Here is a 22,556-nt window from a genome sequence, read left to right on the forward strand (position 1 = left end):
GTATTACAAAGTAATGGGTCTGTCTGCCTTTCTCTATGGATCTGAAACAAAGAGGTTGAAAAAAAACGGATAAAAAGAAGATAAAGGCTGGCGAAGTGAGCTTTTAAAGAATAACAAAAGGATATATTCTTTCAGGTAAAATTTCAAATACCAAATAAGGGAATAACTAGGAATAAACTCTTTCGAAGACAAAACTGTAAACTATAGAGATGACTGGAGAAAGCTTGTTGATAGAATGCCGAAGGGGAGGATCCCATGAAGAGTGTTGTACTATAGGCCTGAGAGAACAAGAGATCGGGAAGACCAAGGAAACTGTGGTCAGACAGTGTTTTGAAACCGGAACATGGGACATTGCCTAACCCATGAAATGCAAAATAAGTAGACAGTTAGTAACATATATACCAAGTATGGTCGAAATCAATCCAGGAGTTTAGGAGGAGCTTTTCACCCGCAGCTTTGCCCAGATTCGCACATATCACATATATTCCATCCATATTTAGCGTATTTGCACACATATTTCACCTGTTTCTGTAGTGAATTTCGTCCTGCAGTTTCGTATTCACCAAGCTCAGTGTCTACTGGTGTTGTACAATGATGTAATTTGTAGATACTTAGGGATATATTTAGATACTGTCTGCGAAATGTATGAATAGAATTAGTAGTAAAGGAGTAACAAATTAAAACGTCATGCCTGATGCGACAGTTTTACAGCATGAACAGCGAAAATGTAGTAAGTTATAAACCTTCCTCTTTTCATCATTTTGTTGGGGTGTCAGAGACGAAAAGTCTCTCAAAGGTTTGAAATTACGTATAAAGTTTGTTTCACGTCGCTAGGTGCTCTCATTCTCAAATACCTGACGAATATGCTCTGGATATTTGCGCGTTGCGAACTACGCTTCTTTTTTATCTGTACCCCCTGAGGTACGTGGTACTTACTCGTACAGTTTTTCTTTCCAGACTGTAACTGATATGTGTGCCAAGTTTCGTTGAAATCTATCCAGTGGTTTAGGAGGAGATGTGGACCATACAAACAAACAAAAATATTCATTTTTGTAATACGTATGGATTAAAAGTACTCCCCATCGTGCAGTTTATAGTGCAAAGGGTAAAGGTAGATGAAGGTGTAAAAATTTCAAACGAAGTTTCTTAACGCTGTTTGTTACGTTCAATATTTTGAATGTGACTCGCGCAATGAAATTGGTGCTCCACGCGACAGAATCACTGCCAGGCTCACGGATTACACGTACGTCGCAGCCGGGACATTATTAATATACCGCACGTTACAGCGTGGAGCTTAGCCAAGTTTGTTTATGAGCTGTAAATCTGACATTTATGGCAGCCGATCCAGAGCTGTAACTGAATGCATTATATCGACGAAACTACAGACCGCTTTACTGCGAGCACATTGTACGCAATTTATATTTTCTCATGACGCCGACACTAATTATTCCCCTTGAAACACGGTTATAATGTATTTTGATTCTGCGCTGATAGAGAAAAAAATAGAATTTTTTTTCTAACAAAGAAGGAAAATAATTCATTATGAGATACAGTTTAACATCTGTACCACGAGTCTAGGTCAGACAAATATGTCCTGCGGAAATCTTTGCTATTACCAGCAATTCTCAAGTTGCGGTTGCGGATTAGGATGCACACGTCTTCCGTGAGTGAGTAGTCAGACATACTTGTTGCTTTCTCTTTGTACGATTGTTAGCAAACAGTGGCAATAAATTACTGTGTGTGAGTTAGATCGACGATTCTGAAGGTCATAATGCTGCCGATGCTCGCCTTGTACTACGTGTCACTTACGGTAGCTCTTCAGGGGGAGGACAGTACGATAGTTATAGTTTTAGGGAGGAAGGAAGGATTATCAGAGTCTTACGAATCTTCGATGAGGTCCCTAGGTACGGAATGTATACTCGGAATGGACAAGAAAGTGACCGGAAACCGACCGCAGCCTTTTCGAGTGAAACATGACGATACGCGCAGTAAAAGATTTTCGGAAAGGAAAGTTGTTTTTGGAGAGACCGCACCATTGTGCCCAGTGAGGAGAGGCTTAGATTCCAGGAGTATGATACTTGCTGATTGTGTGAATAAAAAATATAGGCAATTCACGTTCCTACCTCTTGTTATGGAATTTACAGAAGTTTATTAAGTAGCACTGCGTGATTTGTGTGATTTGTTACCGAACATTGAATTACCTACGGGACTTTTCGTAATATCGGACTGCAATTTACCAATACGAACTTGCAACCCTGTAGTCACTGTTTCCACTCTTTACTTCCTAACTGGCTAGGATCAATACTTCCGAATTCTGAATGCAGCTTTTATGTATGTTTCCTCCCTATACAATAGGTACGAGGGTTGGAACTAGAATAGTGGCAACTAGTTATTTACAGCTCGTACAAAATAGATACGTGTTTCAAGTTTCACTGACCTTCAGAGTAGTCACCAGCATTGTGTATAACCCGTTGCAAGCGATGTGGAAGTCGTAGGATACTCCTAGCAGTGCCAGTTATGTTAACCGTTCGAGCGGCGCGGTCTGTTGCCTGACGAATTTGTAGCAGTTCTGAAGCGAATGCGACGAAGTGTTTCCTTCAGTTTAGAAATCGCGTTGAACTCATGAGGGCTTAAGTCAGGGGAGTGCAGTAGGTTGTATAGCACTTAGCAGCCCCATCAGTCAAACAAATCAGTAACAGCTTACATTGTACGTGCTTGAGCGTTGTCCTGCAAAATGATGGTCAGGTCCTGCGGAAAGTGTCAGCACTTCTGTCTCTAAGCTGGTCGTAGGTTGTGTTCCAAAAATCGACAGCATAGAGACAGTAGTGATGACACCTTCTGCAGGACCTGACCATCTTTTTGCACCACAATGCTCAAGCACGTAAAGTGCATGCTGTTACTGATTTGTTTGACTGATGGGGCTGCTAAGTGCTTTACCACCTACTGCACTCCCCTGAATTAAGCCCTCGTAAGTTCAACTATATTTCTAAACTGAAGGAAAAACTTCACGTCATTCGCTTCAGAACTGCTACAAATTCATCGGCAATAGACCGCGCAGCTCGAACTGTCGACATAATTGGCACTGCTAAGAGTATCCTCCGACTTCCACATCGCTTGCAACGGGTTATACACAATGCTGGTGACTACTTTGAAGGTCAGCAAAACTTTGTAACACGTATCTACTTTGTACGAGCTGTAAATAAATAGCTGCCACTATTAAAGTTCCAACCCTCGAATCTGGATAATAGATGCTCTACGTAGAGATTGGATTATATGAAGTATAAACTAGAATTCTGTCTCGGCTACGTAACTGCTGCCGCCTTAAGTGTCTTCCGATTCATAACTACGGGCTGGCTTACATTGATCAGCCAGAACATTATGACCACCGATCCACTCGATATAAACCGTCCAGGCGATATCAGCATCATCGGGTGAGGAATGACTACTAGTCGACACATATACGGTGCATGCAGCAAACGTAATGGAATGGGGAAGGTGCGTGATCTATCTGAGTTTGACAGTGGGCAGACTGTGATGACCCATAGGCTCACTGGGAACATTCCGAAAACTGCACGGTCTGTCGGATGTTCGAGGAGTTCTGCTGGTGAGTGTCTCAAAATGTGACAAAACCTAAGTGAAACTATATCCAGACGTCGTGGGGTCGAGCGGCCACTCCTCATTACAGACGTCGCAAGACCCGGAGGCCGACCGAATTATCGGTGATGCAAACCAGAGACGATCCTTTTGTGTTCACAACGGCACCCCAGGCCTGTACAACACTGAATGAAATCTGGCAACGATCTCTCTCCTTGGAGCTTCCACACACATAGCTTCCTCATTAATTTCATCGTGATTCCATACGCAGGATCGAGACTCTTCTGACGACATGGTGCCTGAACCCAGTAATGTTGTGTGCACAACTGCCGGTGCGCCTCTCTCTGCTACGGCGTCGAGGGAAGCCGCAACTGTGGTCACCATGCCGACAGCCCATGGGGTGCTCCACATGTCGTTGCACTCGACGTGATGAAAATTGCCTTGCTATAAACAATCCCATTTCATACCTCAAGAGGCGTGCGTGGATGAACAATTCTGTACTGCCGAGAAAACAACAAGTGTTTCGTTTTCTAGTCGCGTGGTGGCGTTGGGTTCCTGCATAGCGTTATTACCGTGCTAAACACATCGACACCACATAAGTACGTCAGTCGTGGCACCCTGCCCGACGTGAGTGGAAGTACAGAGTCCAGAAAAATTGACGTGACCAGCTGTCAAAAGTCTGAATAACCATCTTTTCGCTGCGCAGACCTGTTACAAGAATGTGAAGTTGTGCATGCTACCAACATGGATGCAGAGTCACGTCGACTTCAGTGCCGTCGCCAGCTGTGCTAGATTGCACGGTTGAGAATCCATGGCGCGAACGGCCTGATCGAGATGATCCCATAGATTTTCGATTGAGATTTGATCCTGGAGGTGGTGACCAGGGAAATGTGGTCAGCGTATCCTCGTGCTCTTCGAACCACTCACGTACACTGCGAGCTGTGTGACATGGTGCATTGTCCTAAAACAAACTGCATGTGTGAGTGGACATGGTCCCCAAGGATACATCCATACTTGAGTTGATCCAATGTACCTGCCAGAATAACGAGATCACACAGGGAATACCACGAAAACATTCCGCAGATCATAACGCTCCCTCCTCCGGCTTGAACCGTTTCAAATATTGTTGCACACAAAGACGGCCATCTGTCCGATGGAGTATAAGACGAGATTTATCTCCAAGCGCCGCCTGTCGCCACACAGTGGACGTCCAGTTGTGGCATTGGCGCGCAAATTCCAACGTTCGTTGCCGATGAACAGCACTCCGCAAGGTTGCATGATCCACGCGGGTGCTGCGGAGGCCTTTCAGGAGACACTCTCCATCCACTTGGGCGGTCAATGGCTCGACAGTTGAAAGTCCAATTAACTTTTCATGGTCAGGGTTCACAGATATGTAGAATTTTTGGAGGATATCATTTTCGCCATTGACTGTAGAATTTAACTGTTTCACTGTTCCAACTTTGGCATTTGGGAAATTTTCAAGTGGTACTGCAAAATATTTTGCTTCAGTGCATGCCAGACTGTATACATGTCGGAGGGTCTTAAAGTGTCCTTTAAAAAACTGCACATCTGTGGGCCCAAACATACACTGAAGAGCCAAAGAAACTGGTACACCTGCCTAATATCGCGTAGGGCTCCCACAAGCACGTAGAAGAGATGCAACACGACGTTGCATGGACTCGACTAATGTCTGAAGTAGTGCTGGAGAGAGCTGTCGCTATGAGTACTGCACGGCTGTGCATAAATCCTTAAGAGTACGAGGGAGTGGGGCAAGTTGCAAGTCATCCAAGATATGATCAATAATGTTCATGTCTGGTGAGTTTGGTGGTCAGTGGAAGTGTTCCTGGAGCCACTCTGTAGCAATTATAGACGTGTGGGTTGTCGCATTGACCTGCTCGAATTTCCCAAATTCGTCGGGATGCATATTGGATATGAATGGATACAGCTGATCAGACAGGATGTTTACATACGTGTCACCTGTCAGAGTCATATGTAGAAGTAAAAGGGATCCCATATCACTCCAACTGCACATGCTCCACACCATTACAGAGCCTCCAACGGCTTGAACAGTTCCCTGCCGACATGCAGTATCCATGGACTCATGAGATTGTATCCATACCCGTACACATCCGTCTGCTCCATACAATTTGAAAGGAAACTCGTCCGACCAGGCAATATGTTTCCAGTCATCAACAGTCTAATGGGTGTTGAGGGGCCCAGGCGAGGCGTAAAGCATTGTGTCATGCAGTCATCCAGGGTACACGAGAGGGCCTCTGGCTCCAAAAGCCCTGATGTTTTGTTGAATGGTTTGCACGGTCTGAGGCGTCTTCTCATGGTCCGAATGGCTACCCCCCATCAGATGTTTGAGTCCTCCCTCGCGCGTGGTTGTGTGTGTGTGTGTGTGTGTGTGTGTGTTGCCCTTAGCATAATTTAGTTTAAGTTAGATTAAGTAGAGCATAAGCTTAGGCACCGATGACCTCAGCAGTTTGGTCCCATAAGACCTTTCCACACATTTCCAAATTTGTACACTGTGAGACAGGACAAGTTACTCTCTCACCTTTCATAAAGATTTTGTTACAGTGTTACACAACTTGAGCGACACTCTAGAAAGTTAATGGACTGAGCAGGAGCTGATGGAACCTGGTAGGGTGCTAAAATCATAAGGTATTTTTATGGGTCTTAGTTCATATAAATGGTATGTTGGAAGTTGAAAGCAAGTGGCAGTGAGATCATCTCTCAGAAAATCTTGTCAGATAGGCCCACAGCTGCACAGGGTAGACAGAGCACTCTCTAGTCGAGACTGGTCTGCAGCAGGACAATGCTGCTATACCTACATTGGCGACAGCCAAAAGCTGGGCTGGGAGCGACCGACTGAAGGGACGCATCTACACAGTGGAGTCATAAAATGGTCATTGTGTGCAGCGCCACGCCTCATGAAAATTCGTGTTCACCGATACTGCAAATAGACCTGTGACCCACTTCCATCTGTCGCCCCGGTCATACAAGAAACTCTTGCATCTAAGAAACGTTTAGAGATGGAATCTTTATTACACCTCAGAGCTATTACTAACATGCTCCAAGGCACAGGAGATTTAGATAAAAATCTTTAAGATTGTGTGTAGTCTCTTGTTGCTGTGGGAAGCGACGCGACTTCGGAGAAAATCATCATCTCCCACCACGAAAACTTAAAACCGCCAGTAATTGGCGGCTCCTCGTTTTTCCAGAGATGTAGGTTTTTTAACTCTTGCGCTGGTTCGATGTGATTTTTGTGCTGTCGTGTAGGAGTGGGAGATTTAGTGCCTCTAAAGTCCTGTGATTGGCCCAAGATGAGGTGAAGGCAGTTTCGTCCGTGCACTTTGCGGAAAAACGGAATTGTTTTTACCTGGAGAGGTGTAAGGCACTCGGGTACGGGACTTCAGTCTGGAAGCATTTTGTGGTCGAAGCTCTGGCATGTATGGATGGTACTTGGGACCTATCCTAAGACTGAGTTCACTTGCGAGTAGTTACACTAGGGAGCAAGTGGTGAGTTCTTACTGTACCGACAGTGGGACTTCAAACATCTCGGACTACTCGTTTGCCGAGGGCACACATCTTCATTTTTGGTTTACCAGTCTTGACGTTTGGTATCATTGTGCGCTCTGTCATGTAAGTGAGCCAAATTGGACCTTGGTACGACCAGAGAACGGATGTGCCACACACTGAAATCTACCGTGATTTCAGGGCTCTGGTAGAGAGCAAATTGCGATCCGGCTGCCTGATTGCTAGAACGTGAGATTTTGCATTTTTTAGTGGCCGCGATCGATTCACAGGTGCCGCCTTACGCCTCGCCCCCGCTGCAAACATCTCGCCAGCTGCAAGTTACATTGCTGCACGAAGCAAACAGGTTAACGTACTACTGCTCTGGCCTTGTCAGTGATTAAAAATCACAATCACCACTTATTCTCAGCTGCACCTAAATAGACTTCTGCAGATTGTCGACCAAAGTCTGCTCAGCGTCAGATCAGTTCAGATTGCGTTATCCACATTTTTAGGGCCAGAGTACTTGACTCACCTTTGCCACCCAGGATCATTATCCATTGTGGTCTTTAACCTCCTGTAAGTTGTTTACGATATTCCTTAATAGCGTATTTTGCATAAATTATGTCGGTCTCTGTTTTTGGGAATGTAAATGTTGTCAATAAACTAGATTTTCCATACATTCTCAATCATTTTTATATAGTCCCCAAACAGTGTTAACTTTCAGCTGACACGCATCCATGGCCCAATATCGAAATCTGCAGCAATATGCGGAAGGGTTGCACTTCTGTCACGTTGAAATATCCTCTTCCGTCATCGTTGCTTCCGGTCTTGCAGGATCTTTCTGCGGCCGCAGCCATGTCGGAAATTTGATGTTTTACCGGATTCCTGACATTCATGGTTCACTCGTGAAATCGTCGTAAGGGAAAATTCCCACTTCATCGCTACCTCGGAGATGCTGTGTCTCACCGCTCATGTGCCGACTATAACACTACGTTCAGACTCAGTTAAATCTTGATAACATGCCATTGTAGCAGCAGTAATCGATCTAACAAGTGCGCCAGATACTTGTTGTCTTATATAGGCGTTTCCGACCACAGTGCCGTGTTCTGCCTATTTACGTATCTCTGTAGTTGAATAAGTATGCTATACCTGTTCTTTTTCTGCTTCAGAGTATTTCTCAGCCACCCTTCACCCTTGTCATTTATATTATATGGATATGGTGTATGTTCTTTCTGACGTTTCTGAAATAACAGAGACCATATCCATATAATATGTAGTTCTGGCAGTACCGGCCATGACCTTCCTCTTCTGTGCGGATGCACACATATTACCCGAACTCTTACGGGACTTGGTAACAATGTCTTCCATAAGTAATGAGTGTGTTTGGGTAGGTTCACTACGAATGTAGTGTGTGGACATATAAGGGGAGAATGTGGATCTCGCGGGAGGCGTGGACGAGATAGTCGCACTATCCTCTGTGCCCTCGGTGGCTTAGATGGATAGATCGTCTGCCACGTAAGCAGGAGATCCCGGGTTCGAGTCCCGGCCGGGGCACACATTTTCACCTGTCCACTTTGATATACACCAACGCCCGTCAGCAGATGACGGTATTAACATATAATTACAATTACGTTTCATTTATGGCCTGTAATGCACCGGAGCTGCCTCGGCGTCCGGTTTTGAAAGTGCCGTTTTGCAGCGCACGGTATGCTTTAAGCATGGCGGCATGCGAACACCTTACAAACTTAACCGTTTCGGAAATGCTGCCACCCTTAGCCCGAAAGCCAATTATCATACCATTTTGTACGTCAGTTAATGACTACACTGTTTTCTGTGTATCCCCCTCCCCCCACCTTCCCGGCTGCTTCCGCCACCTGCCGGCTGTGAGTGGTTATTGCTCGTTGACATCGGAATATAGGTGGTGGTAACATTAATGGCATACCCTCAGTGGACACTAACATGAGAATCTCTTCCAATTTGTCGGCTGTCGTTAACCGGGCGGTCGGATTGGGCACGCTTTGCGAAGCCGTGTCGGAGCCCAGCCGCCACTGGCCCCTGGGGCAGAGTGGACATAATTTGGCGGCGTTCGCGCCACAGAAATTAGCTGCGCCGCGCGGCCGTCGTCAATATTTGCCGGCGCGCCGCCCCCGCCGCCTCCAGAGACCGCAGCCAGGGACAACAACGACGGAGCCGCCAAACAGCGCTCTATTAGCTCAAACATCAGCGGCCAAGAGTTCTATATATGGATCGACCTCCGAAGTGCAACGAATACTTTGCAGCTGAACGCCCGCATTCGTCTGAAATGATACTGAAGCACAGTGTTCTAGATGTGCTACGTGTTCAAAGTGAACCAGTGCTTAGTTTCGTAGACGATGTAGGCCATCATTCTGAAAACAAAGGTTTGTTACACTACTGGCCATTAAAATCGCTACACCACGAAGATGACGTGCTACAGACACGAAATTTAACCGACAGGAAGAAGATGCTGTGATATGCAAATGATTAGCGTTTCAGAGCATTCACACAAGGTTGGCGCCGGCGGCGACACCTACAACGTGCTGTCATCAGGAGAGTTTCCAACCGATTTCTAATACACAGACAGCAGTTGACCAGCGTTGCCCGGTGAAACTTTGTTGTGATGCCTCGTGTAAGGAGGAGAAATGCGTACCATCACGTTTCCGACTGATAAAAGTCGGATTGTAGCCTATCGCGATTGCGGTTTATCGTATCGCGACATTGCTGCTCGCGTTGGTCGAGATCCAATGACTGTTAGCAGAATATGAAATCGGTGGGTTCAGAAGGGTAATACGGAACGCCATGCTGGATCCCAACGGCCTCGTATCACTAGCAGTCGAGATGACAGGCATCTTATCCCCATGGCTGAAACGGATCGTGCAGCCATGTCTCGATCCCTAAGTCAACAGATGGGGACGTTTGCAAGCCAACAACCATCTGCACGAACAGTTCGACGACGTTTGCAGCAGCATGGACTATCAGTTCGGAGACGATGGCTGCGGTTGCCCTTGACGCTGCATCACAGACAAGAGCGCCTGCGATGGTGTACTTAACGACGAACCTGGGTGCACGAATGGCAAAACATTTTTTTCCGATGAATCCAGGTTCTGTTTAAAGCATCATGATGGTCGCATCCGTGTTTGGCGACATCGTGGTGAACGCACATTGAAAGCGTGTTTCCGTCATCGCCATACAGGCGTATCACCCGGCGTGATGGTATGATGTGCCATAGGTTACACGTCTCTGCCACCTCTTGTTTGCATTGTTGGCACTTTGAACAGTGGACGTTACATTTCAGATGTGTTACGACCCGTGGCTCTGCCCTTCATTCGATCCCTGCGAAACCCTACATTTCAGCAGGATAATGCACGACCGCATGTTGCGTGTCCTGTACAGGCCTTTCTGGATACAGAAAATGTTCGACTGCTGCCCTGACCAGCACATTCTCCAGATCTGTGACCAATTGAAAACGTCTGGTCAATGGTGGGCGAGCAACTGGCACGTCACAATACGCCAGTCACTACTCTTGATGAACTGTGGTATCGTGTTGAAGCTGCATGGGCAGCTGTAGCTGTACACGCCACCCAAGCTCTGTTTGACTTAATACCGAGGTGTATCAAGGCCATTATTACGGTCAGAGGTGGTTGTTCTGGATACTGATTTCTCAGGATCTAAGCACCAACATTGCGTGAAAATGTAATCACATATTAGTTCCAGCAGAATATATTTCACCAACTGCGACATGGTCGCGTGTACAAACAGCGATCCAATACTGTCAATTTTTTTCCAGTCTTTGATCACAATATGAATTCTTTAGACGATGACCGGTTTCAGTCCGGAATGACCATCCTCAGATCTTTTTTACACCATATCCTAAAGTGATTAGGGCCTTATTACTTTAGGACATGGTGTAAAAAATATCTGAGGATGGTAATTACGGACTGAAACCGGTCATCGTCTAAAGAATTCATATTGTGATCTAAGACTGGTATAAAAAACATTTATAATATATTTGTCCGTTTATCATCTGCATTTCTTCTTGGTGTAGCAATTTTAATGGCCAGTAGTGTGGTAGAATGAAGGTTACATTAATCAAAAAAATTTGTTTATGGATAAAAATTAAAAGGTCGAAAGAAGCGATAGATGATATTGAATAAAAATTTCTAATCATAAAAACTGTGCAGAAAACAATCATTCAAGCTAACAAACTCTGATATACAAACAACAAGATTATACACACTGAGATGACAAAAAGTCAGAGGATACCTCTCCATACCGTGTGGGGCCTCCTTTCGCCGGCGTAGCGCAGCAACTCGATGTGGCATGCTCTCAACAAGTCGTTGGAAGTCCCCTGCAGAAATATTGAGCCATGTCGCCCCTATAGGTGTCCATAACTGCGGAAGTGCTGCCGGTGCAGGATGTTGTGCACGAACTGACCCCTCGACTATGTCGCATAAATACTCGAGGGGATTCATGTTTGGCGATCTGAGTGACCAAACCATTTTCCTCAAACCATTCGCAAACAATTGAGGCTAGGCGACATGGCGCATTGTCATTATTAAAAAATTCCGTTGTTGTTTGGGAACATGGTCTCCAAGTAGATGAACATAAGCGTTTCCAGTCAATGATTGGTTCAGTTTGACCAGAGGACTCAGTCCATTCTTTGTAAACACAGCCCACATGATTATGGAGCTACCACCAGCTTACACAGCCCCTTGTCGACAAATTGGGTTCATGTCATGACTCTGGGGTCTGTATCACACTCGAACCCTACCATCGCCTCTCACCAACTGGAATCGAGACTTATATGACCAGATCACGGTTTCCCAGTCGTCTAGGGCCCAATCGATGTGGTCTCGAGCCCAGAAGAGGCGCTGCAGGAGATGTCATACTATTACTATACTATTACTCGCGTCGGTTGCCTGCTGCCATAGCCCGTTAACGCCAAATTTCCCCGACTCTACTCTTGGATACGTTCGTCGTTAAGTCCCAAAATGATTTCTGCGATTATTTTACGCAGTGTTGCTTGCCTGTTAGACTGTCAACTCTCTGCAAACGCCGCTGTTATCGGCCATTAAGTGAAGGCCACCGGCCACTGCATTGACCATGGTGAGAGGTAATGTCTGCAATTTGCTATTCTAGGCACACCCTTGAGACTGTGGAGCTCGGATTATTGAATTCTCTAACGATTTCCGGCATGAACTGTCCCATGCATACTCAGGCGTCAAGCTCCAACTACCATTCCTTGTTCAAAGTCTGTTGATTACCGTTATGCGGCCATAGTCATTTCGTGAACCTTTTCACACGAATCATCTGAGTGCAAATGACAGCTCTGCCAAAGCACTGGCCTTATATACGCAGTACTAGAGCCATCTGTATATTTACACACCGCTATCCCATGACTTTTATCACTTCAGCGTAAGATGGTCTACGAACGGAAGATATAAGAAACAGATCGGTGCAGGTGCAAAACAACAGCAGAGCTCTATTGGTATCAAATATTGACACAAGGAAGGAGGTCTAAATGATCGTAATCATTAACTGCGGTGATGTAACTTCCAAGACTAGGAGTTAAGCCAGAGCAGGAGGCGAATTCGCGGGGGAAGATAACGACCATTGATTTGATACGCTGACTAAACCGAGTATAGTTTACTACGCTCGTTCAAGAACCTACTGGTCTGAACCCCAATCTCCGCCTCAGGTAAAACGACACACAACCAGTTAAAATGCGATAACACACGGACACGCGATTCGCAGATAGAAGGCACAGACTACCTCCCTCCCTTAGGTTAATTGACGTCTGTGACGACAGAAAGCGCAAGCGGCCACAAATTTTGAAATTAAATTATTTTCGCAAATCGTGATAAAGGATGAGTCCCATATGAAGAGATAGATGTTACGAAATAGTGAGAGATAAAGGCGTTTCTGACTCAACACTTTTGAAGCTCGGTGTAGTACCGAGGTGAAAAGTTGAAGGTAAAAATACGAGAAATTGGAAGAATTTGAAAACCTAGAATATAAAATATGTTACTAATGAAGCGAAAGCACAACGCTAAATAGTGAAGCACTAAAAATAGACGAAGAAATAAAACTGTGCGTAAAACTCCTGAAAAGGAAGGAAAAGGTAGCGGTACATCTACTTAGACATACAGCTATATGATGAGACGTTTGTTGCCATCAAACCAATGGAAACGTTGACGATCAGGGAAAAATAAAAATAAATGCGTAAATGCGCCCAGATGAACGCTGAGAAAAGTATTATGACACAGTGACGTCAACTGCTGCGTGAAACTGTGAGTCCACAGTCGTAAAAAGAGAGCGTGGCCATGTAGAGCGAAATGAGAAAACTTTATTTCCATTGCGGAACAGCTGCTCATAATGCACACTGCTGCATTCTTGGTGCCACCAGCCGTATTTCACAACACACCACTTTCTATATTTATTATAAGGCAAGGTGTCTACTTCAAGTTATTCGTATTATCGATAGATTTGCTACAATATCAACTCCATATACGAGATATATGAATATTAGATATATTAATTCCAAGACAATAGGTGGTTGAAGTCAGCACGAATAACAAAAACTTTCGTGAGGATGAAGTAATATTCATCCCGTGCACGTATGATTAGCCTCTTTGAATGAAAAGTGAATTTCTTTGAGGTGAATCATAAAAATACCTTGGGGAAAGTACTGAAACCTCCAATTTTACGCAAAAATGTGGTAACATGTTCCATATACGGGCTTTGGGAAGGTTGAACAACATTGCCTTTCGGACATAATAGTAAAATGGTTCAAATGGCTCTGAGCACTATGGGACTCAACTGCTGTGGTCATAAGTCCCCTAGAGCTTAGAACTACTTAAACCTAACTAACCTAAGGACAGCACACAACACCCAGCCATCACGAGGCAGAGAAAATCCCTGACCCCGCCGGGAATCGAACCCGGGAACCCGGGCGTGGGAAGCGAGAACGCTACCGCACGACCACGAGATGCGGGCTGGACATAATAGTATCTGTGTACGACACTGGGGTGAACAGTGACGAATAAGGTGGTCCAAACGTGACGTAATAATAATGCTAGTCTTCTACTTTGATACTTTTCTATGGTAACTCCACGTTTCGTTTAGTCTTCGTCAGATGCATACATGAGCATTAAATCTACGCGCTCAAGCGACAATTCTTCACAAGCATTTTTTATTCAAATCATTATTTGCAATGGCTGTAGTTCTAGGAACAACAATGGATCAACTTGTCATGATGCTAAGTAGCATCTAACGCAGCTGCAGATAATCTCCTGCAGTAATATGCAAGGAATGAACTCGAATCGTTGTCTTCGTGACACATGTCAAACGCCGTTGATAGGCGGGTGTCTGATACGTGTTGTGAGGGTACTCTTTATTGTCTTTGTAATACAATAAATTTACCGTGCAAATAGACCACTATATACCTCCCAGTCTTCCTGGAGTGATTCCAGTACTCTTCACTGTTGTTTATGGCTTCTTGGCTTTGTATCTGTAACACATTCCTACTTCAGTAATACAGTCCTCAAAGATTTTCTGAGATAAGGACGTGCCAGTCGGCAGGAAACTGATGCATTCTGTCTATCACGATAGGCACTGGAGTTGAACTGTACGTTGCGACTGGAGAGCGACGATTAAGTGATTAGAAAGTCCCAGAGACACCCGCTAACGTGCGCAGTGTCCCAGTTCGGTTCAATTTATTTTATCCTAATTAGGATATAATAATCGCTTTATCTGTGTGTGGCAATCGGACACGTAAATTACGCGAGACAGTCGCTATGTGACGGCTAATTACTCTCTTGTGTCTGAGAGGGTTTGCAATCCACCACACGAATTGGTTTAAATGATAGTAATCAAATGTTAACAGTAATTGAATGTAGAGAAACCTAGTACTTTTAATATTAAATGCCTTTGAGGTGAAGATCGTACTGGATGCTAGTTCAGCATAGAGCACTTAAATTCTCAGAAATGCTTAATATTAATGTGTCTATCTTCACACTTCCGAGATTATTTTAAATATCACATCACTTCATCAAAATTACTGAAATAAAATTTTAATGAGAAACCTGATAAGCAGTAAAGAAACTTAGCCTATATTACTTAACATTATTATTTTAAAAGTATTTCAGACGAGGTATGATAAAGTATAAGTCACTTGGCCATATGTAATCGTAAATTACGTAATGTGTCTCAGTTACTACCTATAGCTGACTTTAATTAACATAAGCTCAGATTTCGTCACACGCGACAGGTTTCTATTTCCAAAATACATAAGCCACCACAGTTTTCTGACAGAAAGGAATAGTTCACTTCACTTGTGCTGTTACAGCGACCCACAATATCCATTACGAAATTTGGCTGGTTTATAAGTTATATATGAACTCTCAGAGTAAGTCGGCGAACGATTTTGTATTCAAATAAATACCAGTTTTGATCACTCAGTGAAACTATAAAGATGTCGATTTTAAATATATACATAAACTCACGTGATAAGCATTTGCTTTATGAATAAAAGGTATATTATTACTCAACTTGGAGTTACAGTTATGCCATGGTTTTTACACGTTTCGCTAATATGGCTTCCCTACACGAAGTACACTTTACGTTGTTGCATAGACAATATAAGCCTGTTACATGTGAAGTGGCAGCTTACTATTTTTGGCTCTGAATACTACAGGATCTTCAGTTGTATGTATAGCCAGCAATATGTCTATTGCAGATTGCAGAACCCCAAGATCCACAATACAAGTGGCTTTCTAGTCCACAGTAAGTCAAAGCAGACCTAGTCTTGCCGGCCGGAGTGGCCGAGCGGTTCTAGGCGCTATAGTCTGGAACCGTGCGACCGCTACGGTCGCAGGTTCGAATCCTGCCTCGGGCATGGATGTGTGTGATGTCCTTAGGTTAGTTGGGTTTAAGTAGTTCTAAGTTCTAGGGGTCTGTTGACCTCAGCAGTTAAGTCCCATAGTGCTCAGAGCCATTTGAACCAACCAGACCTAGTCTTCCGTAACACACAGTTTAGCTGCACTCTTTATAAAATAGTAGCAACAGTCATCCGAGGCTAATTTTACCAGTGCTCGATTTTCACCACGCAAACACCAGACAAGTGCTTTGTGCTATCAGTACTAATGACCACTTCGACATATTTGCTCGAGAGCTATTTCTTCTCAAAAAGGACGGGATACTGCCGCTCAGATTAATATACGAGAATTCCCTTAACAATTATTATGTATTCCTAAATCCATGACTGTTTGTAATACACAATACATAACACATACATAACACGCTAAGCTTTTCAACAAAATAAACAGAACATAATATATTTAATTATTTCTAAATAGAGTTTAGTAAATGTGTAACTTAGGTCTTTTTCCATTTCCGCCACGAGGTGGCAGCACATTACATGATTAGTAACCCACCCGTTTTTACAACCAGACTGCATCATAGCAACCAGTAAATGGCACGAGCGTCTACATTAGGCTTGTCTCATACAGCGCCTCATGCAATGCCAGCACATCACTGCTTCAGCGGTGTCAACTGTTACTTGTCAAAGTAACAAACGCTACCCAAGGGATAATCTTCTATTTTGATCGGCTTTGAATATGTTGTAGTTTAGAGCAATGCAAGAGAGATATTTTTATATGTTCCCATGTGGACTTTAAAAGGGTGAAACATCCCCTTGAACAGAATTTCTGAACGAATACCCTCGAAACCGAAACAGATATTAAAAAAAAAAACCACTTCATATAAAACTTCTTTAGTTTTCAATGTACACTGAAACGGCGCATCCAGATTTGTGGCAAAACTTGTTTTTATTCTTAGATCCTGCCTCCATGCCCACTATTTTGTTTTTCATTTTGACAACTGACTAATAGCAAAACGTATTACATCGTTAATAACAAATTTAGTTGTATATCATGAAGCGTTAATCTGAAGACCCATTTGCCAGAAATAAGCTGATACATTAATTTTATGAAGTATCAAATATTTTGCTTTGTATTTGGTTTTCTCTTTACATTTGTTGTACTTTCCTTATTTTCAAGTTGCAATCCTTTCAGGCTTAATTATGTTAAATTTGAAATTGTTCGTGCGTCATTGTTGTAACATTACTGTAAGTCTTTAAAATAACGAGAACGCCGCAGAATTGTTCTGGCAAAAAAAAAAAAAAATGCTGAATGCACTTTCATGTAGAAAATTTCTAGCTTATTTCTGACAAACGCATCTTTGGAATACCACTTCATCACATATGACTGAATTTCATATTAATGACGCTATGGCTTCACCAGTGCGTTAACGGCCTCATGGGCACTTACAAAAGGATTAGTGTCTCTTAATTTGCTCTAAACTACAAGATATTCAAAGCCGATCAAAATCGAAGTGTATCCCTTGGGTAGGTTTAGTTGTCAGAAGATGAGACTTCTGATATACAAATATGGTAGTCATGCCAGCCACACATACGCAGTCTACGCTGTTAGAAAAAAAAGCAGCAGTGTCACATTAGGATACGTAGAATGAACGTAGGGTAGTGCTGAAGTGATTAATAATTTTATTCAGTCATAGTTAGCATAAGTAGAGTTTGCATAATTAATTCAGTTCATAGTGCGAAAGTGGTGAGACTAATTATAGATAATGAGCTAGTTACGTTAAATGACACTTGCAATAATTTATTGGGTGTGAAGATCGTTACTGTACAGTAAGCTCATATAGAATAATTTAGATTTTAAATGAACTATTTATCACTTCGTTTAAAACTTTCTTTTATCTTTTGGCCGGCCGCGGTGACCGAGCGGTTCTAGGCGCTTCAGTCCGGAACCGCGCGACTGCTACGGTCGCAGGTTCAAATCCTGCCTCGGCCATGGATGTGTGTGGTGTCCTTGCGTTAGTTAGGTTTAAGTAGTTCTGAGTTCTAGGGTATTGATGACCTCCGATGTTAAGTCCCATAGTGCTAAGAGCCATTTGAACCATTTTTATCTTTTGTTTACTCCTCACACAAAGACACGTAGTGTGAGAAACCAAAATGATGGACGCACTAAGGCGCGTTCTTTGAATATCCGGCTGATCAAATATCATACAGTAATCTGCGTGCAACACAAATACGTAATTTTGCAATGCGAGCACGACAAGCTAGTAGAAGGCGTGGGGTAACGCAGGCATATGCTGAGTGGAGGGCTGCAGTCTGGGTGGGGGGTGGAGGGTGGGGGGGGGGGGGTGCCGGGTAATTATAGCAGAGAGAGGTTCTCGGCCGTAGGAGGAGAGGTTTCGAGTCTTCGGGTTCAGACATGCTGTGGTGCTTTCTTGTTGCTGGGGTGTCGAGTGTGGCAGACCTCCTTCGCAGGTGTCACGCTAATAAGTAATCATAATACGATTAATCACGGGTAGCAGTAATGAATCGCGTAGTCTGTTTGGAGACAGTTGCTTCCAGTGCTGCTGTAACTGTGCTACTCATATGAGAATAAATGCAAGTTTTAACTTTAATACTTCAGTGTACCTCCTTCGCAGGTGTCACGCTAATAAGTAATCATAATACGATTAATCACGGGTAGCAGTAATGAATCGCGTAGTCTGTTTGGAGACAGTTGCTTCCAGTGCTGCTGTAACTGTGCTACTCATATGAGAATAAATGCAAGTTTTAACTTTAATACTTCAGTGTACCTCCTTCGCAGGTGTCACGCTAATAAGTAATCATAATACGATTAATCACGGGTAGCAGTAATGAATCGCGTAGTCTGTTTGGAGACAGTTGCTTCCAGTGCTGCTGTAACTGTGCTACTCATATGAGAATAAATGCAAGTTTTAACTTTAATACTTCAGTGTACCTCCTTCGCAGGTGTCACGCTAATAAGTAATCATAATACGATTAATCACGGGTAGCAGTAATGAATCGCGTAGTCTGTTTGGAGACAGTTGCTTCCAGTGATGCTGTAACTGTGCTACTCATATGAGAATAAATGCAAGTTTTAACTTTAATACTTCAGTGTACCTCCTTCGCAGGTGTCACGCTAATAAGTAATCATAATACGATTAATCACGGGTAGCAGTAATGAATCGCGTAGTCTGTTTGGAGACAGTTGCTTCCAGTGCTGCTGTAACTGTGCTACTCATATGAGAATAAATGCAAGTTTTAACTTTAATACTTCAGTGTACCTCCTTCGCAGGTGTCACGCTAATAAGTAATCATAATACGATTAATCACGGGTAGCAGTAATGAATCGCGTAGTCTGTTTAGAGACAGTTGCTTCCAGTGCTGCTGTAACTGTGCTACTCATATGAGAATAAATGCAAGTTTTAACTTTAATACTTCAGTGTGGACTACCATACTGATGGTTTCTGAAATCAGACTTCTTGTTTATATAACCAGTTAGCTAGGTAGGGTACTGCGGAAAAATGGCTTAGCTACATCCTAAGGAATTGTTTCCCGGATGAGTTTTGCATTCGCGGAAGTTAAGTTCCAGGATCAAGTTGCAGTCCATCACACAAATCAGCCAGGAATTTTCAAAACAGCAGAGTAAAAGATGCTTTCTGCAAACAGTTCTCTAGGCTTTAGCTAAGCCATTTATTCGCAATGTTTTTTCCTCCATGTGTATTATTTGCACAGATTATGCGCCAGAACTTCTTTCAGGTCTTTGAGAGGTACTGGCTGTGAGGACGGGCCGAGTGTTGTGCCTAGATATCTTAGTGCCCGTGAAAGATGATGTTCCAGGTTCCAGTATGGCCCGCACACACATGTAATCTTCCAGGTAGTCTACATTGGTTTGTAGAATTGCTATGTAATTAACAAGCTAGTGAACTGATCTGTGAAACCATGACAGAACCCTAAAAAATTTTCCCAGAAAAGTCATATCTTTTCCGTCACTGAAGAGGTTATCTTTATAGGTACCGCAGTCTGAAAACATAGACTCCGCACTTAATGTTCATGTATGATCAGACCCGTCACAACATTTCAAAAGTAGTATGTCTCATGTAGAGAGAGTTAAAGCGGCACCGAGTTTTCAAGGTGGCTTTCTTGCAGCTGTCTGTCTTAGTACCCGAAAGATCCACCGGACTCTCCGATGAGCTGTAAAGTGCGACCCACACCGCTGAGAACGGACAATGACTGAGCGCTGCCGAACAGGTGCCGAGTCCCAAGTAGTCCAAGATGGCGCAGTCCGTAAGCCGCGGAGAGGCGGAGTCAACGATAGTCGTAATGAATATTAATGGCCTCCCAGGCCGGGAGCGGCAGCGTCAGCAGCGCGGGGGTGGCGGGCCCGGCGTCTGCGCCCGCGGGCGCCCCAGGCGGAGGCGTCGCCGTCGCGCAATTACGGCTGAGCCCAGCTGGCGTCACGGCGCCGGCCGACGCTCCGGGCACGGCGTCGCGACGGCGGCGGACGTCTGCCCGCCGCCATGCTGTCACGAAAGCCGGCAGTGAGGCGACACCGCATCCGCGGGCAGTCGCAGCTGGAGGACGGCAAGTTGGACCATCGCTGCAGTTTGTTGCTGTCCTCTCCAGATTGTACTGATAGGAGCGCCTCCCAACATAAACCTCCGTTTCTTCAAAATACGACCCGCTTATTATCCGTACATGCATAGTAGCCCGCAATTGGTTCAGCCTGGAGTCCCACTGTACCACTTCATTTAGAACCATCAGCTTTGTCTCACTGGAAGACGAAAGCATAAGGTTCACTTCCGGGTTAGATTTTTTACTCCAAGTCTGAGAGCAGTCCATTGTTTTGCAGAAAAAACGGTCGTCGCTCTACGAAATTCACAAGATTCGCGAGCCATCACTGGAAAGGAAAAAGCTTGTCAGTGTGTCAAAGAGATTACCAACAGAGCCGAACTACAAGTGTTTACGGATCTCTCTCGCTTGCGATTAAATTACTGTGTAGTTCGTGTGATCTTCTGGAACTGATTATTCTGGTTGCACCGAGACCGTTAATGATCGTGCATAGAAAAATGATTCCGGTGTCTTATGACAACATGTTAGACAAACAATTTAGTCCTACATTTGTTTGTGTTATATTGAACTCTAATATTGTTTTGTTAGACCAATCCTGAGAAACATTTTATGTAATATTAGTCTACTGTTTTGTGAAGCACACTTTGGGCAATTATTTTTGTAACCTGGAATTTAATGGATTTGTTACTTTCATCTGTCAGATAAGATAATTTACAATAAATACCTAGAAGCAACGAACTTACACATATCATTTGTCAGCAATAAAAATAAATAGATTACGGGCGTCATCTCCAGGAATACACTACGTTATGTGACGAAAACTATCCTGACACCCTCATAAATATACAGTTTTCATGTTCAGTGCATTGTGCTGCCACCTACTGTCAGGTACTCCATATCAGCGACCTCAGTAGTCATTAGACATCGTGAGAGAGCAGAATGAGGCACTCTGCAGAACTCACGGACTTCGAATGTGGTCAGGTGACTGGGTGTCACTTACGTCATGCCTCTGTAAGCGAGATTTCCACACTCCTAAACATCCCTATGTTCACTGTTCCCGATGTGATAGTGAAGTAGAAACGTGAAGGGACGCGTACAGCACAAAAGCGTACAGGACGACCTCGTCTGTTGATCGACAGAGACCGGCGACATTTGAAGAGGGTCGAAATGTGTTATAGGCAGACATCTATCCTGACCATCACGCAGGAATTCCAAACTGCATCAGGATCCACTGAAGCTACTATGACAGTTAGGAGGGAGATGAGAAAACTTCGATTTCATGGTTGAGCGTCTGCTTATAAGCCACGCATGACGCCGGTAAATCCCAAACAACGCCTCTCTTGGTGTAAGGAGCGTAAACATCGGACGATTGAAGAGTGGAAATACGTTGTGTGGAGTGACGAATCACGGTACACAATGTGGCGATCAGATGGCATGGTGTGGGTATGGTGAATGCCCGGTGAACGACATCTGCCAGCGTCTGTAGCGATTACAGTAGGGCCCGCATCTTGTGGTCGTGCGGTAGCGTTCTCGCTTACCACGCCCGGGTTCCCGGGTTCGATTCCCGGCGGGGTCAGGGATTTTCTCTGCCTCGTGATGGCTGGGTGTTGTGTGCTGTCCTTAGGTTAGTTAGGTTTAAGTAGTTCTAAGTTCTAGGGGACTTATGACCACAGCAGTTGAGTTCCATAGTGCTCAGAGCCATTTGAACCATTTTTTTGATTACAGTAGAATTCGGAGGCCGTGGTGTTATGGTATGCTCGTGTTTTTCATGGAGGGGCTTGCAGCCCTTACTGTTTTGCATAGCACTATCACATCACAGGCCTACATTGTTGTTTTAAGCACCTTCTTGCTTCCCACTGTTGAAGAGGAATTCGGGGTGGCGACTGCATCTTTCAACACGATCGAGCATCTGTTCATAATGCCCAGCCTGCGGCGGAGAGGTAAACGACAATAACATACCTGTAATGGACTGGCCTGA

At 44.2% G+C, this 22,556-nt stretch overlaps 1 non-coding gene across 1 annotated transcript; it reads left to right on the forward strand.

Annotated features, from left to right (window-relative positions):
• The first annotated feature begins 8,592 nt into the window (after nt 1-8,592).
• On the forward strand, nt 8,593-8,667 carry Trnat-cgu (transfer RNA threonine (anticodon CGU)). Its single transcript has one exon. It is a non-coding gene; the product is annotated as a tRNA-Thr (tRNA).
• The last annotated feature ends 13,889 nt before the right edge of the window (nt 8,668-22,556 follow it).

The sequence above is a fragment of the Schistocerca nitens genome, chromosome 2 (assembly GCF_023898315.1).
Source record: "Schistocerca nitens isolate TAMUIC-IGC-003100 chromosome 2, iqSchNite1.1, whole genome shotgun sequence".
Taxonomy (NCBI): Eukaryota; Metazoa; Arthropoda; class Insecta; order Orthoptera; family Acrididae; genus Schistocerca; species Schistocerca nitens.